The sequence below is a fragment of the Miscanthus floridulus genome, chromosome 8 (assembly GCF_019320115.1).
Source record: "Miscanthus floridulus cultivar M001 chromosome 8, ASM1932011v1, whole genome shotgun sequence".
NCBI lineage: Eukaryota > Viridiplantae > Streptophyta > Magnoliopsida > Poales > Poaceae > Miscanthus > Miscanthus floridulus.
In genome coordinates, this window is record NC_089587.1 from 42,969,425 (window position 1) to 42,975,424 (window position 6,000).

The following is a 6,000-nucleotide window of genomic DNA, read 5'->3' on the forward strand; positions in this document are numbered from 1 at the left end:
GCCTCATCGGATTTCAAACGATGCTTATCATTAAAGCTGGTCCATGCTTCACCATCAGATGGATGCACCATCTTGTCAGGATGGTAGCGTTTGCCATTCTTGTGCCACGTCATCTGTTTCGCGGTTTCCTCGGTCATGAATAGCCTTTGAATCCTCGGCACGAAGGGAAGGTGCCGTAGGACTCGGGTGGGTATCTTAAGCTGGGTCTTCTGGCCACCATCGTCACCAGACTCTACCTCCAGGAACCTGGAGGCTTTACACTTCGGACAGTACTTTGCCTCCTTGAGTTCTTCCCGAAATAGGACACACCCGTTCGGACAAGCATGTATCTGCTCATATGGCATCTTCAGTGCTTTAAGGAGCTTGTGTGCCTCGTACATGGTCTTTGGCAACACGTGGTTTTTTAGAAGCAGGGTGCCAACCACGGCCAACACCTTATCGAAGCCTTCTCGACTCCAGTTTAAATCGGACTTCAACCCCATCAAGCGACTTATGGCATCCAGCTGGGAGACCTCAGAATGAGCGTGAAGGGGTTTCTGTGCCGAGTCCATCATGTACTTGAACGCATCTATGGCTACCTGCATCTCCGCCTCCTCACGTCCTTCAGCAAACTGTGCTTGGTGAACGTCATCTACCATGTCTGCTACCCCGGCATCAGCATCGAAAGCCTCGACGCGTTGTCTCACCACCTCCTCTCTCATACGATCGGCTTCACCATGGTGGACCCACCGGGTGTAGTTCGGCGTAAACCCATTCTTGTGCAGATGTGTATCCATGAGTTCCTTGTCTAGCACTCTCCTGTTACCACACTTGCTGCAGGGACACAAAGCCATTTTCGGGAATTTTGCAGCCTTGCCAAATGCACGATTTAAGAAACGATCGGTCTTCTGCATCCATTCATAGCTGGCATCACCCTAACTTGTCTGGCCCGTGTACATCCACTGATGGTCCTCCATCCTCTAGCATATATAACATCACCACAGGTGACCATCAATTGCATCTACGCGGTGTCCCTACTCTCTAATAGGTGAGGATAGGTCCTAATCCCACCCGTAGATGCGTAGATGAGGTTAGTTTCCATGCTCCGCTCCTATCCGAGATGGAATTTCGGCAGCACCTCCCCGCCGTTCTCCCGATACACGTCCTGCAAGGGAGAGTGTGTATCCGGAGAACAACGGAGAGGTGATGCCGAAACACCATCTCGAACCGGAGCGGAGCATGAAAACTAACCTCAACTACGCATCCGCGGGCTGTCCAAAAAGCGTGGACAATCCGAAATAGATACGGTCGCAGATATGCAAAGGTCCGCATATCTCCGACCGTATCTCTTTTGAACGGGAGACACCTAACTAGGTTACGCGACCAAAGACCACATACAGATAGAGGGGTTATACCTAGGGTGGCGGTGAGGTCCGGGTAGCGAGGCGGTGGAGAGTCGGTGCAGTGGCGAGTCGACGCGGTGCAGGAAGACTCGCAGCGCCGACGAAGACGATTGGGGTCGCCGAGTCCCTCCCACAAGTCCTCCTCCTGCAAAAAAGGGCAAAAATGGTTAGTGTTGACTCAAAATTTCAACAGCACCTCCCCTGCACGGGGAGGTTTCCAAAACCTACAAAAAAACATGGCACGAAGGCCAACAACCACATATATACGAAATATGGCACGAAGGCCAACAACCACATATATACCAAACATGGACACGAAGGCCAACAACCACCAATATATCATGAGGAGCCATGTACTTTAGTTCTCTTTCCATGCACATGAAAGTATTGAAGTAGTACAACAACAATTACTACTAACCCTACAACTACTACTAACACTACTACTAACAACTACTTAACTACTAACAATGCTAATAGTAAGAACTACTTAACTATTAACAACTACTATTACTAACCACTACTACTTACTAACTACTACTATTTACTAACCCTACAACTAACACTACAACTAAAACTACTAACTACTACTACTAACACTACAACTAACTACTACTAACACTACTAACTACTATTACTACTAACACTACAAGGGTAGGGCTTACCTTGGCGGCAAGAACGGCAAGAGCGAGGGCCGGCGACGATGGCGGGGATGACCGCAGCAGTGCGAGGATCAACGGCCGGTCGGAACAGCGCGGGGATCGACGGGCGGTCGGGTCGGCACCTTCCTCTTCTTCCTCCTCCCCCTTCTCTTTCTTCCTCTTCTTCCTCCTCCCCTTCTCTTTTTTCCTCTTCCTCCTCTCCCTTCTTTTTCTTCTTCTTCCTTCCTCCTCCCTTCTTCCACCTACCTCCTCTACTGCTGGCCGACGGCGGGAGGAGCCCGGCGGCCGGACCACGGGCAGCCGGCCTCGTCGGGGACGGCCGGCGAGGTGGGGCCGTGTGGCCGCCGCTGCCGGCGAGGCTGGGGCGCTGGGGCCAGGCAGGAGCGCCGGCCGGTCCGAGCGCCGCCGGGGTCGTCGGGGCGGGGCCGCGGCCGTGGGGCCGCCGGATCCGGGCGGGAGCGCCGGCTGGCCGCCGGGGCGAGCGCCGCCGGGCGTGGGCGCGGCTCGCGTGGGCGCTGGGCCGCCGGTGCCGGCGCCGCGGGGTCGCCGGGACTGGGCGCAGAAGCGACGTCGGCTGCCTAAAACTTTCTAATAGGTGGCGTCGCAACTTGCTCGAAACTTTCTCAATTTTTTACCAGGGCCTCCACATGTGATAACAAGACACATCGACAAGTTTCGTGATTTTCGGACATCGTTTGGATTTTATATAATTTAAATAAACTTCCCCCGCGAGTACATCGTCATGTTACGACAACATGATGCGCGACATTTCATACCACTTCCTGCATACGGCCTCGACATAGCCTAAATATCATGAATACTATTTTTTGAATGACCAAATTCCATTATTTCATGTACCTGCAGTTCAAATTTGGAATAGTCAGAAAAATTCAATGAAACGGAAAAAATTAAGGAAATATAGTTAAAAAACTCATAATTGTCCCAAATTTTGAAATAGGGATATATTTACTGTAGTAAGTTCCCACAAAAAAAATGGGGTCAAAAAAACAAAAAATAATAATAATTTACCTGGTGCCACCCCGGGCACCCGGCAAATAAGTCTTTGCCGGGTGCCAGGTCATGGGGCACCCGGCAAAGAAATTTAAAAAAAATAAAAAAATTCTTTGCCGGGTGCCTAACGGGGTGGCACCCGGCAAAGGATGACGGCAGCTGGCCGCCGTCAAGCTGGCCACCTTTGCCGGCGGCCATATTTTGCCGAGTGGCCGGCACCCGGCAAAGACCAATTTTTGCCGACGGCTGGAATTTGCCGAGTGCCCTGCACCCGGCAAAGGCTGCTTTGCCGGAGGCCTTTATTTGCCGGGTGCCTCCAGGCCTGGCACCCGGCAAAGAATTCCTTTGCCGGGTGCCCGATAAAAAGCACCCGGCAAATTTTTTTGCTCCCGGCAAATCAGCTGTTTCCTGTTGTGGTAGATTTGTCTCGGAAAACATCAATATAATGGCCATATATAAGTATGAGCTGCACTCATAAACTAGTTGTGGCTTATTAAGAAAGTTTTTATATTTCAGGTGTCTGACTTTTTCAGAAATATTCTTAGACAACCAAGTATAATTAAAAATTAAAAGGATAAATCGCAAGAGATAATTCATAATTTCTTTTCTATAGTCAAATAATTACAAAATTATAAAATACCTGAACAATAACAAAAAAATCAGAGAAGTGGCACCTTAAAGATTAATCTGATTGGAAAACACTGGCAATTCACTTGTACTCCAACTGTCCCCTACATACGTACCGGCAGCTTTTCTCGCTTTCACTTGAGATGGCGTTGGCAACGGCGGGCGCGAGTAATGATGGACGGGTAGCTAGCTGCCGAGCTGAGGCGACAAGGATGGGTAGGCATGCGGCATTCAACGGCCCGTGACCGGAGTTACGACGGCGAGCGCATGCACGTTCATCTGCATCTTTCAGGAAGTCAAGCACAAGCAGGCCGTGCATCATCTATCCTGGCTGCTGGCTGCTGGCCGAAGCATGCAGCAACAGCCAGCCGGTCACGTCGCTCGCGTAGCAGTTATTATGTTAGGCAGTCACGAAGAAAGGCAGCTGCCGGAGTTTCCGGTTTGCTGATGCATTCAATCTGCAGATGGACCGGCCGGCCTGCCGGCGGCCGGAGGGCAGCTCAGCTCAGCTCAGCTCCACCCCGGCCGGCCCTAGCTAGCCGCCCGGGTAGCCCAAGCACACGTTCATGGATGTGGTTTGGGTCAGGGACAAGTGCGCTTTCTGGGGTGTGAAGCGAGGCTAGGCGAAACCCGGCCGGCCACAAGTATTGATGGCCATGGCTTCAACACAGTTGATCTCTATTTCTCTCAACATGTGAAGTCTGGTATATAGCAATTATGTTGTTGTTTCATGCAACAGGTCGTCTCCTCACTATATATGTTGATTGTTTAATTTTCAGTATTAATTCAGAGAAAAGGTCATATCTTCGTTCACTACTAAAAGAATGCGATTCATAGAGACGTCAAGAGTGAATTACGGAGACGATCTTAAAATGGAATTTGAAAAATAATGGGAATTTAAGATTATGGACACGTGCGTTCTCGATGATTTCGAACCTGTGACCTAAAGCCTCGTGTAACCCTGCTAAGACGTGATTTGACTTGGTGCACTCTTTAAGATCACATACTATTACATAAATATTTTTTTTGTCTACTATGTAAATGCCCGTGCGTTGCAACGGGAACACATAATACCACGATAACATATGTATGAGTGTGTGTTATACTGTTATCTAAAATAGATACCGCAATCATAATGTTCCAATCAATATTACATAAGTCTTCACAAAAGATAGATAGTTAAAATATAACTCTAAATTTGAATGCAAAACTAAAACACCAACTTCAATTGTCGCATCACTTCATACCTACGATACGTGAAAGATAAGCTTGCACTTCTTTAGAAATCAAGTGCTACGGAAAGATAATCATAACAAGTTTGTGTTTCACAATACATGTTTTAGAATCTATTCTACAATTAAGAATCTAATCTCTTAATAGTTCGACTAAGAGAACGTGCTTTGCACGAATACCAAGCTGCAGTTGGTCATCAATCAATGATGATCTAGAAGATTTTTTAGTCCAAGATGCGGCGTCCGACTTCTTGCAGCTGAAGCATGCAGATGGTTGAACCTGTAGTTAGAAGTATTCTGCATATAAGTTGTTTGTTAATTTTTAAAGTTAAAGTACCATTTCCTTGTAAAAAACAAACGCACACAAATGTTCTCATGCTCATGTCATGGGCTTCTCCAACAGTGCCGACACGTACCACTTCTTCTCCTTTCCCCTGCCGGTGTTCCACTGCATCTTCCTGAACCCGACGCGATCAATCATCGGCGCGAACGTCGCGTTCAGCTACGCGGCGGCGCAGACGAAGTGGTCCAGCCAGAACAAGCCCCCTTGGCCTGAGCACCCTGTACATGTCGAACCGCGCGAACTCCAGCATCACGCCGGGCCCATCCACCCGCCGCCACCGAGGTCATGCCCGGCGTGCATGATGTCCATGTTAACGTCGAACAGGGGCAGCCGATGCGCAAATTTTGCACTATGTGTAGATATATAATAAAATTAGTGTATCTTCAAAAGCTAAAACGTCTTATAATTTGGAATGGAAGAACCAAGTATATATGTATTGTTATTGCTAGCTCCTTCATCTCGTCGTAATGTTTCCTGCAATGATAAGGATAATTATTATTGGTAGCTCCTCCGTGTCGCCTTATTGTTTGCTGCAATGATAAAGGTAACCATGCATGTGCAATGTAGCAGGGGTGTTGTTTTTGCTGGGCCGGTTACATTCACCACATCCCTGTTCGATTTGCTAAAAAGCCAGGCTGAAAAATACTATTCGCTGATTTGTTGTGAGAGAAAAACATCATACTATGACTGATAAGCCAGGCTGATAAGTTCAACCGAACAAGGTACCGCCCGTTGTTGTCAACTTG